The 16,845-nt window shown below is 39.5% G+C and overlaps 1 protein-coding gene across 1 annotated transcript in view; it reads right to left on the bottom strand.

The window, feature by feature from the left end:
* The window catches only part of LOC128384127 (H-2 class II histocompatibility antigen, E-S beta chain-like), a 167,593-nt gene that overhangs the window by 136,854 nt on the left and 13,894 nt on the right, over positions 1 to 16,845 (bottom strand). The window lies entirely within an intron of this gene.

The following is a 16,845-nucleotide window of genomic DNA, read 5'->3' as shown; positions in this document are numbered from 1 at the left end:
TGTGTGTGAAAGGTTGAATGACATGTAATGTAAAGCGCTTTGAGTGGTCGCACAGACTAGAAAGGCGCTATATAAGTACAGTCCATTTACCATTTACATGTTTCTGCTTCATTTCAGAGCAGCCTGGAGGAAGGTTGATGATTTTTAATGATTTCAAATGTTTAAAATCAAATATTTAAATATATTTCTGTATTTGTTTAGATTTCATTACTGTCAATAAATTGTCTTTATTTTGTTCAAAACTCAACATGTGCAGTTTCATGTGTTAAATAAACTAGGGTGACCATATTTTGATTTCCTAAAAAGAGGACACTCGGCCCGGCCTCGAGATAGCCTACTTAACTGATACTCGCAGTTTACTCAAATATTCCTTATAATTTTAATATATTTAAAGTTTATATGTAGCCTATGGACAGAATATTTTGTTATATTGCCAAATAATATCTCTCAAAGACAGAAATTCAGATAGGCTTCTCAGACATTACTGAACTTTCTTTATTATGCCTCAACTGTAAAAAAAAAATAAAAAAAAAAAATAAATAAATAAATATATATTAGGGCTGTCAGCGTTAACGCAGATTAATGCAATCCCTAATGCGTTAATTTTTTTAATCGCATTTTAATGTAGCAAGCCTTTTTGTCCCTTCTACTCAGAAGGGGATCTGGAGGAGGGGGAAGCTTGCCCAGGCATGGAGATATGCGGAGGGGGTACTCAGTGTGGAGAACAAGATCTGTTTCAGTCCTGTGGCCAGAGGGGAGGCATACCGGCCTCACAGGAGCAGAGACGCAGCTCATCAGAGGGGCGAGAGAGTGCACAGGGGGCCTACAGGTCAATGCCCCACGACGTACGATCAGCCTCGGTCGGGTCGCCTGGAGTCTGTCGTTAGACCTGAAACACCCGACGATGTGTTCAAGTAGATGCATCAGAGGAAGTACGCAGAACTGATGATTTTAAAAGCTGTTATATTAAATCTGCATCTGAAAAGTAACTAAAGCTGATGAATAAATGTAGTACTAGTAGCTCTAACTGTACTACAGTACAGTAAATAAAAATATTTTAATCGTTGATTAAAATGTAGATAAAATAAATAATGACTTATAAAAATGTTAACTTCCATCTGTTTCTTTAAAACATTAAAGATTAAATTAAAAACATTAAATCTGATAGTAAAATATTAAATATAAAAGTCCAGATGTCCCTTCATGTTTGGAGCAGTGTATTTACACAACCCTGGATAGTTTTTATGACTCTTTTTGTTTTGGGATTTCATGTCAGCATGACGCAGCACATCCAACCAGAATCTGCTTTATTAACCAATGCAAGCATACACAGTACAAATTAAGACAATAACAATAATAATAAAACACACTTTAAAACTAAAGTGACATTTTAAAATGTATTTACACAATAAAATAGTTTTGAAATAATATATACAACTTGAAATGAAATATTGACTGTACAAAGGAAACATGGACTGTGCTATGGAGAAAGAAGAGAATGTATGAAATATATGAAGTGAAATCAAAAGAAGGGTGTGAAATGTAAAGTTCACTTTGATAACCACATTTTTATCCCATGGAGTGGCATCGCGACAGATATAAGTGGAATGAAAGGGAGCTTGGATTGCCTGCAGACCACAGTTCAGCAGCTTGGAGGGAGAATCACAGAAGCTGAAACTCGCATCTCCAACTTGGAGGACGGATGTTACACGAGGGAGAAAATGATTAGCCAAGTTGGGAAAACCATGGAACAACTTCAAAAGAGAGTCAATTATTTCGAAGACGCAGGACACTGGAACAATGTAGGTATAGTGGGTGTTGTGGAAAACTCGAAGACAGGGGACATGGAGAGGTTTGTGCACACATTGTTGGAGGGATGTCTGGGCATGGCGGCTGATGGAGGATTTGAAATTGAAAGAGTGCACAGATGCAGAGCAATCTATAATATGACAGGGGTTATTATTTGGATTCGTTAAAAATGTGGCCATTAAAGTGTATGACCAGAAATCAGATACAGAGGGAAGGTGGGTTGCAGTTGATGTGGACCTAATGGGCAGGAGATGCTCCTTAGTAAACCTATAAGCCCTAACACAGACTTTCCAGAGTTTTTCTATAACCTACATGCAATAGGTGATTTCAATCAGGTGAGGCATTAGATAGATCAGGCAGTGCGGGTAGATCCAGGAATATTCAGAAATCCCAGATAGCTATCGATACCATCTCCAGAGCCGGACAGTAACAGAGTACATTTACTTGAGTACAGTACTTAAGTACAATTTTGAGGGATCTGTACTTTACTCGAGTATCATCTTTGGGGAGTAGTCATGACTTTTTAAAAAACTCAATTTGTCGTCTACCTCTCAAACGTGATTGGATTGTGCAGGCACCACTGATTGGGACAGCCTATCAGCAATCACCAATCATGGTCAGGTTAGATGAGAGCCGAAACCATGGAGGAAAGGAAGCTTGGAAGGGAGAGGGAGAGGGAGAGGGAGAGAGAGAGAGAGAGAGAGAGAGAGAGAGAGAGAGAGAGAGAGAGAGAGAGAGAGAGAGAGAGAGAGAGAGACTGTGGCAGTAGTAATGCAATATTTAGAAAATGTACTCTTGATACTCAAGTACTTTTAAAAACAAGTACTTCAGTAGTTTTACTTAAGTAGACATCTGACCGTAGTACTTTTACTTGTACTTGAGTAAAATTTAGCAAGGGGTATCTGTACTTTTACTCAAGTAAGGAAGCTGTGTACTCTGTCCGCCTCTGACCATCTCAGAGGAGCTAGGTCTTGTTGATATATGGTGGCTGATGCTTCCTCAGGAGAGAGAATATGTCACAAAGTGACCAGAGAGGCCTGTACTACGAAGCTGGATTAACCTATCCAGGATCTCTCTCCGTTACCTGGGTTGACTTAACCAGATCTTCTCAGTCCAGGATAAGCGGTACTACGAAGCTGGTTATCAACTCGGTAAATCAACCCAGGGTTTTCCAATCTGGATCTCTGCGCGCTCACATAAAGGGGAGGAGTCTGCAGCGTCTGACCAATCACAAACATGGAGAAACCCTGCAGAGCAGACTACTTTACCCTTTACCATGGAGGAGCAGACAATTATTCTTCATAAATATGAAGAATTCAAACATCATCCAGGCCAAAAGCAACACTGTTGCTGCAGCAAAAGCCAGGAAGGAATGCTGGCAGAAAATTACCGACTCTGTTAATGCGTAAATTTATGAGATTACATAATATTAATTTATTGGACAATTTTAACGGACAGCTCTCTGATCACACAATGTCACTTTATTACGGCACAGACGTTTAGGGCAGAGCGCTTCCTCAGTGCCCTTCCTTTCATAGAGACATTAAGTTAGTTTAATATTCAACATTCAAAATACAAACCTATTATGCTTCAACCATTTGAGTGAATGATTTCAAACCAACTGTATAACATACAGAATAATATCCCTCATGTGCCTCAAGGCTTATTTTATTAATATATATTTTCGTCAATTTTTTACAATTACAATAAATAAATAGAGTTATTATGCTCCCTGACACTTTGATCTCAGGATGTCAAACCTACAGAATAATATCCCCCACGTGCCTCAATGATTATTTTTTAAATATATATTTTGGCCAATTAAAAAATTGCATCTATCCCTAAAAGCTCATTCTCTCCTAAGCGCTCCTCTCATGATCCGCGCACCAATGTTGACAGGATCTTTTAAGAATGGGCAGATCATTTTCTAAGAGAGCTGATTGGTCAGGAGGTGGTGCTTTTATACTCATTGATCTCTTATCCAGAACATAACCTGCTCCGGAGCAGGTTAGCCGTTCAGCATCAGTTACCATGGTGATTTACCCCGGAGCAGGTTAGCCGTTCAGCATAAGTTACCATGGTGATTTACCCCGGTAAGAAGTGAACCAGCTTCGTAGTACGGAAAACCCAGGGTTAACCCTGAAGTTACCTCCATAAGAGAAAATCCAGCTTCGTAGTACAGGCCTCAGGAGAGATCTTTTTGTGTTTTATTGCACTGTATTGTTTGTTTTGCAAAACCTCTGCAGTAAATTGGCACACCTGTAGCCAAGTAGCAATCACCTCCCAACGCTGATAAAAGGATACAGAGCAGGACTGAGACTGGCCTGGCAGTAGTGAGCTGAGACGGCAGTGAGAAGAGGACACCAGACGCAGAGGGTCAACAAAAGACACTCTGGCTGAGTGGATTGCCAGGTGTGGTATGGGATGCTTTTAACAACAAACTAGCAACTGATCAACTTTCTAAATTAGAAAAAGAAATAAAAGGCAAGGCAGTTTTATTTATATAGCGCATTTCATACACAATGGCAATTCAATGTGCTTTACATAAAACAGAAAAACATGTAATTTGAGAAACTTAAAACATACAATTAAACCCCCCCCCCCCATAATAAAAACAAAGTACAGAAAAATAGAAAGACATAAATAAAATGATTGCAGCATAAAATAATAAATTAGCTTTAAAATCATTAAAAGGACAAAGAGTGCAAATGAAAGATTAAAATGTAAAGTGCTTTAAAAGAGCTCAATCATAAGCACAGGAGAAGAGAAATGTTTTTAACCTGGATTTAAAAATGTTCACTGTTGGGGCTGATTTCAGTTCTGCTGGTAGTTTGTTCCAGTTGTGTGCAGCATAACAGCTAAAAGCTGCTTCACCATGTTTAGTTTGAACTCTGGGCTCAACTATCTGACCTGAGTCAGTAGATCTCAGAGCTCTACTGGGTTTATATTCTACTAACATGTCATTCATGTATTCTGGACCTAAACCATTCAGTGATTTGTAGACCAGTAGCAGAACTTTAAAATCTATTCTATAGCTTACTGGGAGCCAGTGTAAAGACTTTAGAACTGGAGTAATGTGCTCTGATCTCTTTGTTCTGGTTAAAACTCGAGCTGCAGCGTTCTGAATGAGCTGCAGCTGTTTAATGCTTTTTTGTGAGAGTCCAGTCAGAAGACCGTTACAGTAGTCGAGTCTACTTGAGATGAAAGCATGAATCAACTTCTCCTGGTCTGTTTGAGACATAAAACCCTTCACTCTGGATATGTTCTTAAGCTGATAGAAGGCTGTTTTGGTGATTGATTTGATGTGACTGCTGAAAGTCAGATCTGAGTCTATCAGCACGCCAAGGTTTCGGACTTGGTCCCTAGTTTTTAGAGAGAGTGACTCCAGATGTTTACTGACAGCAATCCTCTTCTCTTTATTGCCAAAAACAATGACCTCAGTTTTGTCCTGATTTAATTGAAGGAAATTTTGGTTCATCCAATTAGTTACTTGCTCTAAACAGTGACACAATGACTGTATTGGACTGTAGTCATCTGGGGACAGTGCTAGGTATATCTGTGTGTCATCTGCATAACTGTGATAGTCTACATTAGAGTTCTGCAGAATTTGACCCAAGGGCAGCATATATAGACTGAACAGTAGGGGTCCAAGAACTGACCCCTGAGGAACTCCACATGTCATAGCCACTCGATCAGATTCATAACTTCCAATGGTCACAAAAATAACTCCGCTCTTCCAAGTAGGACCTGAACCAGTCTAGGACTGTTCCGCTGAGTCCTGCCCAAGTTTCCAACCTGTTCAACAGTATACTGTGATCCACAGTGTCAAATGCAGCACTGAGATCCAACAGGACCAGAACTGACACCTTGCCTGAGTCAGTGTTCAACCTTATGTCATTTAACACTCTAATAAGAGCTGTTTCTGTACTGTGGTTAGGTCGGAAACCTGATTGAAATTTGTCAAAAAGGCCACTGGAGTTCAAGAAATTACTGAGTTGATTAAAAACCACTTTCTCAACGATCTTGGCTATAAAAGGAAGATTTGAGATAGGTCTGTAGTTGGTTAACATGGAAGCATCCAGCGTTCTCTTTTTTAAGAGTGGCTTAATGGCAGCTACTTTTAGGAGTTTAGGAAACACACCTGATTTAAGTGAGCTATTTATTACTTGTCGCAAATCTGTTTGGACAGAGTTCACAATAGTTTTAAAGAAATCTGATGGCATTGTGTCAAGACAGCATGTTGATGGTTTTAGATGCTGCACTGTTTCCTCTATGGTTTTTTGGTCAACTGTTTTAAATTCTGACATTGCAGTTGAGTTATTCCTGGGAGGTCTGAGGGATTGCATCATTTTATTGTTTTGTTGATTTGTGTTGATATTTAACCTTATGGACTGTATTTTTTCACTGAAAAAGCAAATTCATTGCATTTTTCTGTGGAGAGGAGTTCTGGAGCTATCTGTTGAGGGGGGTTTGTAAGCTTATCAACTGTAGCAAACAGAGTACGAGTGTTGTTGATGTTCTTATTAATTATTTCAGAAAAATGTTGCTGTCTAGCTTTGAGTAACTCATATTTAAAATTACAAAGACTTTGTTTGTAGAGGTCAAGGTGAATTTGAAGTTTAGTTTTTCCCCACTTACGCTCTGCCTTCCTGCATTCTGTTTTTAAAGCCTTTATCATCATAGTGTTCCTCCATGGTGTTTTCTTTCTGCTCAAGGTTGTCTTAGTTTTAATAGGTGCAACAGCATCCATGACATTTGAGATTTTCCAGTTAAATTTATCCAGGAGTTCATCAACTGACTCTGCACTCACAGTTGGTGACATAGCTATAGCCTCCATAAACTTTGCACTGGTATTCTCATTTATGTACCTTCTCCTAACAGACACAGAGGTTAACTGAACATTTGGAATGATCTGTAAGTCAAAGAACACACAGAAATGATCAGAAAGAGCCAAGTCCTTAACATCAACAGAAGAAATATCAACACCTTTAGAGATAACCAGATCCAGAGTGTGGCCTCGAGTGTGTGTGGGCCCTTTCACATGTTGCAAGAGGCCAAAAGTGTCAAGTAGAGCAGAGAGTTCTTTGGCGTTACTGTCCATGTTATTGTCTACATGAATGTTAAAATCCCCTGTTATGATAAAAAAGTTGTAGTCAGTGCAGATAACTGACAGCAGTTCAGCAAACTCATCAATGAATTTTCCTGAGTATCTTGGAGGTCTATAAATGATTAAAAAAATAACTTTTGGATCACCTTTTAATAAAAAACAGAGATGTTCAAAAGAGCTAAAATCACCTAATGTAATTTCCTTGCACTGAAATACAGATTTAAAGATGGCAGCAACTCCTCCGCCTTTCTTACCAGTTCGACACTTGTTCATAAAACTAAAATTTGTTGGTGCTGCCTCATTGAGAATAGCACAACAGCTACATTCAGTCAGCCATGTTTCACTAAGAAGTAAAAAATCAAGATCATAGGTCATAATGACGTCATTAACAAGCAGTGATTTGTTTGCTAGCGATCTGATATTGAGTAGAGCTAACCTTGTGGAGATAACAGGAGACACTGGTATATTTTGAGGTTGACATGCTATACTTAGTAAATTAGCAGATTTAATTGAACTCTTGTTATTTCTCACCAGTTTAACCATTCTTCTGTTACCTGTCATCACAGGGATTGAGAAAACTACCTGAACTCCATAGGGCCCTGACTTTTCCTGGGGGAGAACATAATTGGTATCAGTATTGCAGCCTGGACCCGGCACATATCAGTCAGACTCACAGATGATCTGAGTCAAAGGAGGTGGGGGGGCTCTGTGACTCTTGGGTGATGGTTGTTTCCAGCGTGGTGGAATGGGAGGGGCTTGACGATGGGGGAAGTTGAGGGGAGAAAAAATGGGATTTGTGCGTGGTGTGAGTTGGATTCCAACATTGACAAGGTCATTCATCCTGTCGGTGAAATCCAGAAGTGGGGAGTCCTGACTGAGTGGAGAGAATGAAAGGCTGGTGGGTGAAAGTTGGGAATCTCCAGGTGGGGCTAGGGGAGACTCCACTTGTAGGGTTGTTGGGGCTGGGGGAGACTCCACTTGTCGGGTTGTCGGGGCTGGGGGAGACTCCTTCTGTTGGGTTGTTGGGGCTGGGGGAGACTCCTCCTGTTGGGTTGTTGGGGCTGGGGGAGACTCCTCCTGTTGGGCTGTTGGGGCTGGGGGAGACTCCTCCTGTCGGGTTGTTGGGGCTGGGGGAGACTCCTCCTGTCGGGTTGTTGGGGCTGGGGGAGACTCCTCCTGTTGGGTTGTTGGGGCTGGGGGAGACTCCTCCTGTTGGGCTGTTGGGGCTGGGGGAGACTCCTTGTGTTGGGGCAAGGATGATGACAATAAATCCTCTCTCTGGGTGTGTTGACTTTCATGGTCAGTCCTTATCTCAGGCGGTAACAATTCTTCTCCAGAACGCTGTCTTATCTGTTGTTTTGGATTGTCTTGTCTTGTCTTGTCCTTGGCAGGGACTGCTGGTGACTGACGCACAAAATCAAAAATGTTGTAGCTTAACAGCTGTACTCCTGACTTGTTAAGGCAAAATCCATCTGCCTTAAAGAGGTGTCTGCGTTCCCAAAAAATGTTGAAATTGTCAATAAAATTCACTGATTGAGCAGCACACGTATCTTTGAGCCATCTGTTGAGCATCATCAGCCTGCTGAATCTCTCGTCTCCTCGCCGAACTGTCGGTAGAGGTCCACTGATAAACACCTCAGTATTCAGACCTCGAACTTTGTTCAGCAGATCATTAAAATCCTGTTTCAATACCTCTGATTGTTGCTTGATAACATCAAGCGCTCCTGTGTGTATGACGAGAGATTTCACTGTCGGATGCTCAGCAGTGATTTCCAGAATTTTCTCTGAGATATCGGACACCATGTCGTTGGTAAAACAGAGTACTTTGGTGTTTTTGTTGAAGAAGTGTTTTATCATATTCACAGCTCCGTCACCCACTATCAGCGTCTGAGGCCCAGTGGTTAGCTCTTTCTGCGGCCTTTTAGTTTTTGATTTAGCCACATACCTTTCTCTGGTGCTGGAAGATGACCTTTCTTTTGGGGAGTCAGGGTCTTGTAAAAGTGGAGCAAATCTGTTCTCTAGTAGAATCCCTGTGTCTTGGGTCGGTTTGCTCTTACTTTTTGTTTTTGCCACAGTCCACGGCTGTTTTCTCCTTGGTACTGGGGTTGAAGAGACCCTCCTTTGCGATAGCAGTGCAGGCCACTCAGTTTCATCACAAGCCTCCGGGTGCTGGGTTCTGCCTGTTAACCGTCTTCCCATATCTAAGGGAAGCAATGATTTATTCTTTGGCCTTGCACCAAGAGAGTTCCAGGGAGGACTACTGGTTGATTTACTGCCGTAACCACCAGCCTCCTGCTTCTTGGTGGTGCTAATTAGCTGTCTGTTAGCCTGCTCCTGTCCACTGATTTGGGTAATCTGTAGAGTGGTTTCATTCCCATATTGTCCATTTACCTCCACGTTGACTTCAAGTCGCTGAATTTTCGTCTCCAGTACCGCTATCTTCTGGAGAAGTTTGTGGTAATCATCCGTGGAAAAGGGAGGCATCTTGCTGCTAATTAGCTTAGCTTAGCTGAGCTCCTCAATCCCAGTCACTATAGTGCAGGCTTGTGCTGCTGATAGGCCACACTCACGAAGTAAAAGAGTTTAAATAATAATGGTAGCCTTGAGATACTTTCATAAATTAAGTTCCCAGTGATATAGAAGTATCCAGGACCCGCTTTCCATAAATTTAGTAGCAAAAGGACAGGATTTCAATGGAAAAAAGAAAAGTAAAGCGGAGAGCAAAGAGCGAAGCGTCTGCACTCAAGCAAAGCAGGAAAGACCTAGAGAAGGATTATGGAGATAGTGGAGACCAAGATGTATTGACTAATTTAAGCAGGGCAACATTTGAATTAAATGCTATTATGCAGAGAAAAGCTGAATTTTAATTGTTTAGGTGTAAGCAAAAGTATTATGAACAAGGTGAAAGGGCAGGGAAATTATTGGCTCAGAAGGTAAAACAACAACAGGCTCAAACTTTGATCTCAGCGATACAGAATGATAAAGGGGAAATTCTGACAGATAAAATAGAAATAAATAATGCATTTCAAGTATTTTATCAAAAATTATACACATCACAGGATTCCTGGGATGGGGATAAATTTTGGAATTTTTTGTCTGGGACTACTTTACCAACACTAACTGAATTGGCTGGGGAAAGGTTGAGGACGGAAATCACACTGGGAGAGGTTCAACGAACAATTAAATGTCTTAGTGCTGGGAAGTCTCCTGGGGGGATGGATTCCCTACAGACTTTTATAAGTCATTTTTTGACCTCCTGGCACCGAGACTTCTCACTGTCTTTCAGGACGCGTTCCGGAGGAGAAGCCTGCCGGAGAGTCTGCAGTATGCAATAATAACATTGATACATTAAAAGGATAAAGACCCACAGCAATGTGGGAGCTATAGACCAGTATCTTTGATCAACGTTGAAGCCAATATCTTTGCTAAGATATTGGCATTAAGACTAGAAGTGTGTCTTCCTACCCTGATCCACCCTGATCAGGTGGGATTTGTTAAGGGTCGGTCCTCAGCAGATAACTTGCGCAGACTACTACATTTGGTATGTTAAACGAGGAACGGCATGGAACCGGTGGTGGCTTTCTCTCTGGACGCAGAGAAGGCCTTTGACAGGGTGGAGTGGGATTATCTATTTGCAATTCTTGAGCGGTTTGGGATGGGTGATATATACATATATAACCCTTTTACACTTTCATGTGGGACACAACAGGGTTGCCCGCTCTCACCCCTGATCTTTGCCTTGGCTTTGGAACCATGTCAAATATTAAAAGGGATTGTTTCAGGGCAAGAAGATGTACTGTAAAATTTAGGTGATAATTACTAATAATGAACAATGTTGTATCTGTTAAAAGGGTACTTGATTGTTGACCATCGTTTGCTAAAGATGATCAAATCTGAAGGCATTATGTTAAATGAAGAAGTATATGTGATTCTGCAACTACTGAGTGAATAAGTACTTTATGACTGAATAAGTATAGAAAACCACAATATATGTGATATAAATCTTTGAATCTTTTTGCAAGGGTCAGCAATATTGACAGTATAAAAGGGACCCCAATCTGAGGCAATGCCTTAATATAAATTATGCCCTCCCAGTATCCGCAATAATTAGCAATTCAAATGGCTCCCATCTGGATTGGTCTACTTAGGGATCATGGTTACCCCGGGATTAGAACATATAATGAATTTTAATCTACTGCCCTTTTAATCTACTTAACCAAAAAACCGAAAGTAACTTGCAAAATTAAGTTTATCACTGATTGGAAGAATAAACTTAGTAAAGATGATTACAATGCCACAGATTAATTATATAACATCTATGCTGCCTCTGGACTTTCCACTCCTACTGCATAGATTTAATAGGGCCATAAACAGTTTTTTATGGGTGGGAAAGAAGCCTGCTTTTAATAAAAATAAACTATATGCATCAGTAGATGAGGGTGTCCTGGGAAGCCCAAGAATAGACTGGTACCATTATTCCGTCAGTCTTAGCCAGTTATCTAAATCAAACATGACAGGGGTCGGTGCTGATAAAGCCCTTCTCAATACAAGCTTTCCTCACCCGGACAGGAGGTGATGTACCCTACAGAAACCCTGTGTTGGCTTTTTCTAGAGAGAGTTGGAGATGGGCCCACCAGGCGTGCCACTCAAAATATTTTCACACCATGGGATCATCAATATGGTATAATAAGTCATTGAAAATTAACAAAAATCGGTCATGTGGGAAAATTGGGTGAAGGCAGGGGTAATGTTACTGGAAGATTTATTTGATGGGGAACACTTCATCTCTGTCTAAATATAACATCTTATTTATCTTTTCTACATTGTTTATTTATGATTATTACTGTATGATCATTATTTCTATATTTTTTAATGTATTATGTTTTCTTTTATATTTTTTATTCTAATTTTCTTTTTATTTATTTTTCTCTCGTTCTGTGTCTTTTGTTTATCTTTAAGATGTATACTTAGATGTGCTTGCATTGTATTTCTTTGCACACTGGTTGTGTATCTGTAAAGAAAAGTCAATAAAACAGTTAAATAACAAACAAATATTAGAGAGGAAGACTTTTAAAGAAAGATCATTTCATATTAAATATCTTCAGTCACATTGATTTAGAAATATAAAACTTCACACAGAGATAGTTGGGTTTAGAGTCAGACAGACGGCTGAAGTCTGATGGAGTCGAACCAACACGCTGCTCCTCCCTCAACAAATCAAAACCTGACAAAGAGTTTTATTAAAGGTAGAATATGTAGAATGAGCAGAACAACGCCATCTAATGTCTCGAGATCGTAGTCGCAACAACCAAAAAGTAATTCCAGCAGTCGGGTTGCCAGGTCCGGTGCCGGATTTTATTTTAGCTCTAACTCTATAAATATACAACTTTATCCACATGTCTAACCTTTTTAGGTGAGAAAGTAGCCCTTTAGATCCACAATGTGACGCTAATTTGTCCAAATAACATCTGCTTAAAGTTTTGTTCCTGCGAATTCGGAGCCACTCAAGTTAGCCGTAGCGAGTAACGCACTTCCGGTCATTTTCACAAAATAAAACACCCGTTGCCTTTTATTATTAAGAAAACCATAACGATAGAGTTGGTGCTTTTATTTTGAAAACAGGAAGCGAACATACCCTCGCTGTAACTGACTTGAAACCACCGAGGTACATTACATTGTAACGCCAGTGGGAGTAGCAGCAATGTCTCTGCATGTGCTGCCTAATCCTAAACACCGATTGGCTTGTGTGTGGTGTCGTCAGAAGCAGGAGAGGCTCACGGTCGTAAACATCTAGTCACGTGTACTCTGAGATGCACGTGCAGGTCAGGAAATGACGTAAACGGACCGTATATGGTTTGTTGTTTGTGTTATTACGTTACGTGTTGGACTAAATACATGTTGACATATTGAGGAAAGTATTCTGGTTTTATGGAACCGGATTTCATATTTCAGCAGAATGGATACTTGGCGAGCTGTGCCGGAAGTCCTGAGTCATAAGATGATCGTTGTGGATAAAGGGAAGACTTTGAAGGTATGTAGCATTATAGCTGTTAGCTTACTTTAGCTGAGTGGCTAGCCGAGATAACCGCTAATACTATTACGGCTGTGAGCAACCATATAAGTCGTGAGTGGTCTTGAATGAATCAGGAGAATCTAAGCTTTCTGACAATGTACGGCATGAATATATATGTTTAAGGGTTGGTGTTTAAAACATTCAGAAGAACGTGTGGCTACCTCCTAACATCCGTCCCATCCCGTAGACGGAACAGCGTGCGTTAAGTGGTTAAACAAAAGTTAGATGTCATTTTAGCTGCTCGGACGTCCGCCTCCACAGTGTGTGAAGCGACATTTCACTGAAGGGGGACGAACAGGTTTTTACAAGACTGTTCTGTGATAAACTTACTGTTGATTTTGTGAAATAGCCTCTGATGTCCGTCAGTTTCCTTTTCCTGCCCGAGGCAGACATGATGACTCGTCGTAGACCAGTAGACAGTAGACAGTAGACAGTAGTAGACCGAAAGTAGACCGTCCCTTGTCAGCTGTTATTCCGTTATCTCTAATATTTCTGTTATTCTCTCAGCTGTTATCCTGCTGTCACCGCGTGCTTAGCTACCAACCTAGCAACGATAACTAGTGAAGGAAGATGAGCCAATCACAGATAGCAAGGCTGTCCACCAATGACACGCCGTCTTTGATAGAAGGTACGCATGAGGGTAAAATTAACCATTTATTTCCCGAATGCCGTAAATTTACCCATTCAAAATTGGTATGGACATTTTAAACGTATCCAAATATTGGTATGGACACGTCCATAGTGTCGTATGCAATTTTACGCCCTTGCAGTCTATTGTGCACCAGCAGGCAAAGCCACAAGTTTCTCATTAAAAGAGAAGTAGGCCTACTGCAGTTTATGTTCGTCTGCTGTTCTGCAGCTTTCTGCCATCGTTGAGGTGGATGGTTAATTGTATGTTTTATTTTCTTGAGAGCCCTTTGCACTGAAAAAAAACAGTAAGTTATTATTATTAGTTATTATTTGTTTGTATTCTTATTCATCAAATTTATTGAGCATGAAATAAGTTACTGCACTGTATGTTGGGTCAATAAACATATATATTTGCAAACATATTTGAAATGGCAGTTTTATCATAAGTGTGCGGTCCTATGTGGCCCTCTGTTAGTGTGGATGAAAATTGTGGCCCCCTCTATCATTTAAGTTGCCCATCCCTGGTCTAAACGCTGTAGTCCAGGTTTCATGTAGACACTGGTGGGATCACGACTCTGTCTGGCTCACGGAGACGTGTTGACTTTATTCCTCACAACAACAGAAGGCAGCTGTTCTTAAATATATAACTATATATTGTATATCTATAGTATAATATAACTATATATTGTATATCTATAGTATAATATAACTATATATTATATATCTATAGTATAGTCAGCTGTTCATGATGTGCAAAATATGTCAGTGGAAATACAAAATACACAGGAATTATAAATGAACCCTTTTATTAAAATGAGCATGGTGCTGTGTTAATGATCTCAAGTCAAATGTAACCTCACAGGCCTGTCACCAATATTGCTGCTCTTCTAAATTGTGATATATTAGGAATATAATATTCATTTGTTACTGATCGACCTAATAGACTTGCCATACTTTTTCAGTGTTGTACATGACGCCCCGGTCTGCTAGTAAAGGTTGTTAAACCTGTGCAGCTGCTTCGTTATTGAAATACACCACATAAATCATCTCAGAATATTCACAGAAAAATAATAAATATAAAAATCGTTCGTTATTAATAATATCTCGTTGCATGGCTGAGCGTATTGTAGGAAAGCTGTGTGTAGCTGTGATACATTTAGATGAGACACTTATTGAAACAAAGCAGACTTTTACTTTATCCAGCTGATGAAGAACCTCTCAGTGTGGAAAGTCCCCACTCTTTATTTTCACTTCCTGTTCAGCCAGCAGCCAGCCAATGGTAATAACAGTCTTATAAATAAACAGTGTTACTAATGAAGTGTATTTTAATAATAGATAGATTCTTGATGTGTTGACGAAGAAGGAAACCACCGCTGACTCATCTCTATTTTAAAGGTTTTATTACAAAGAGAACAGTGTCCAACTTCCAATCTTGAGAGAGACTTGGTCCCAATCTGGATCTCTCTCTCTCTTCTTCAGCTGTAGCTTCCCCTTATATAGTTTCTTCTTTCTAAAACAAACACCTTCTAAATAACTGGTCAGTTCAGAAAAAGCCAACCCCTGACCTGACTTTTCACCTTTGACCTAAGCACAGCATCTGTTTCAAATCCATTAGGGCATCAAGAGATGCCCCCAGGTTTCACATAAAAAAGGACAGAGACAGAGTAGATACTAATTCATTGAGATGAAAAAACACATAAAACACTTAATTTACTATTTAAATATGAATTTATGTGTACTTTACATTCTTAATGTTTGAACTACTGCAATATATATTCCCATTTTTATTATTTTAAAATTGACCTGTTGAAAATCCTTATACGTCATTGACTCATCTAGATAGATAGATAGAGAGATAGATAGAGATATATATATATATATATATATATATATATATATAAATATAATGGGATGCCTCCTTCTATAGAACCATCCAGTCCTCGACTAAAGAACAATGTAGAACCATCCAGTCCTCGACTAAAGATCAATGTAGACCTGCTTTATGTGTAAAGAGCCTTTAGATGACTTTTGTTGTGATTTGGCGTTTTATAAATAAAGATTGATTGATTGACAATGTTCATATTGCATCAATCAGTCAATCAATCTTTATTTATACAGGTTATGTAGTTCAAAGAGTTTAACTTTTGATTGACAGGTTGATAATAAGACAGAACAACATAAAACAAATGAATAAAAACAGCAAGAGAACAAAAACAAAGAACAAATTAAAAGATAAAGAGTGAGACCAATGAATGTAATAGCCTGAATACTCCACAGGGTGGCACTGTTGCGTCATCTGTTCCTCTGTGAATACAGCAAATGTTGATGTTTGTCCCTTACACGACACCGTAGTTGGGTTATCCATGCCGTGCAGGAAGCCATTTTGGTTCAGTGTTTTCATTCACTGTCCTGTAAGGTAAGCAGTGTTAGTTAACCTGCATCCTTTTAAAATACCTTAACTAAAATCATCTAGTCATTATGTTCATCTGATGTGTTCATTTACATGTTAGTTTACATTTCGGTTTGGGTTTGAGAAGCCAACACTTATATTTTGTATGAAAACTTTGGCTGTAATGTTGGCTAGCTTGCTGTGCACGAGTAAAGTGGAAATGGTGGAGGAGGAAGCATTATTCTTTCAGTTTGCTGTTTTAACCCTGTAAGACCCACTGCTGCAGAATTACAACATCACTTTTAACAATTAAAAAAAAAAAGGTCTGCAAATGTTTTATTTTCTCCAGACCACATGTCCATCGTTAATGGGTCCTATTGTTTGTCCTCACAATGCTATTGGATAGAAGAAGTGTTTATAGGTCATCTGGCCATGAACTCACTCTACCTGTAAACTTCCTGTCCAGCTCATTTCCTTTTTTTACACAACTGGATTTGTCAATATTCAAGTAAATAAAATTCCTGAAATATATTTTTTGTGTTCATTACAATGTCTAGAACATGTACATACTTAGTTTATTTTGGAAAACATTAATCAAATGTGACTTATAGCTTGTTATGTCTATGGTGTGGTAGTTAAACTAGCCTGTGCTCCTTACACATTACACAAGGACACTTCTCACATCTTCACTGAAAACAATGTAGAATAAATTTAAGGTGTTAGATCATTCATTGTCACTAAGTTCTAAATGTGCTTTTCTGTTAAATGTTTACTTAGTTTAGCTTAGACCATAATTAAACACATGACTACATTGTATGTGCTATTTGAAACTCCATC

Source organism: Scomber japonicus, chromosome 22 (genome assembly GCF_027409825.1).
Source record: "Scomber japonicus isolate fScoJap1 chromosome 22, fScoJap1.pri, whole genome shotgun sequence".
Classification (NCBI taxonomy): domain Eukaryota; kingdom Metazoa; phylum Chordata; class Actinopteri; order Scombriformes; family Scombridae; genus Scomber; species Scomber japonicus.
This window is presented reverse-complemented; position numbering and strand designations above follow the sequence as displayed.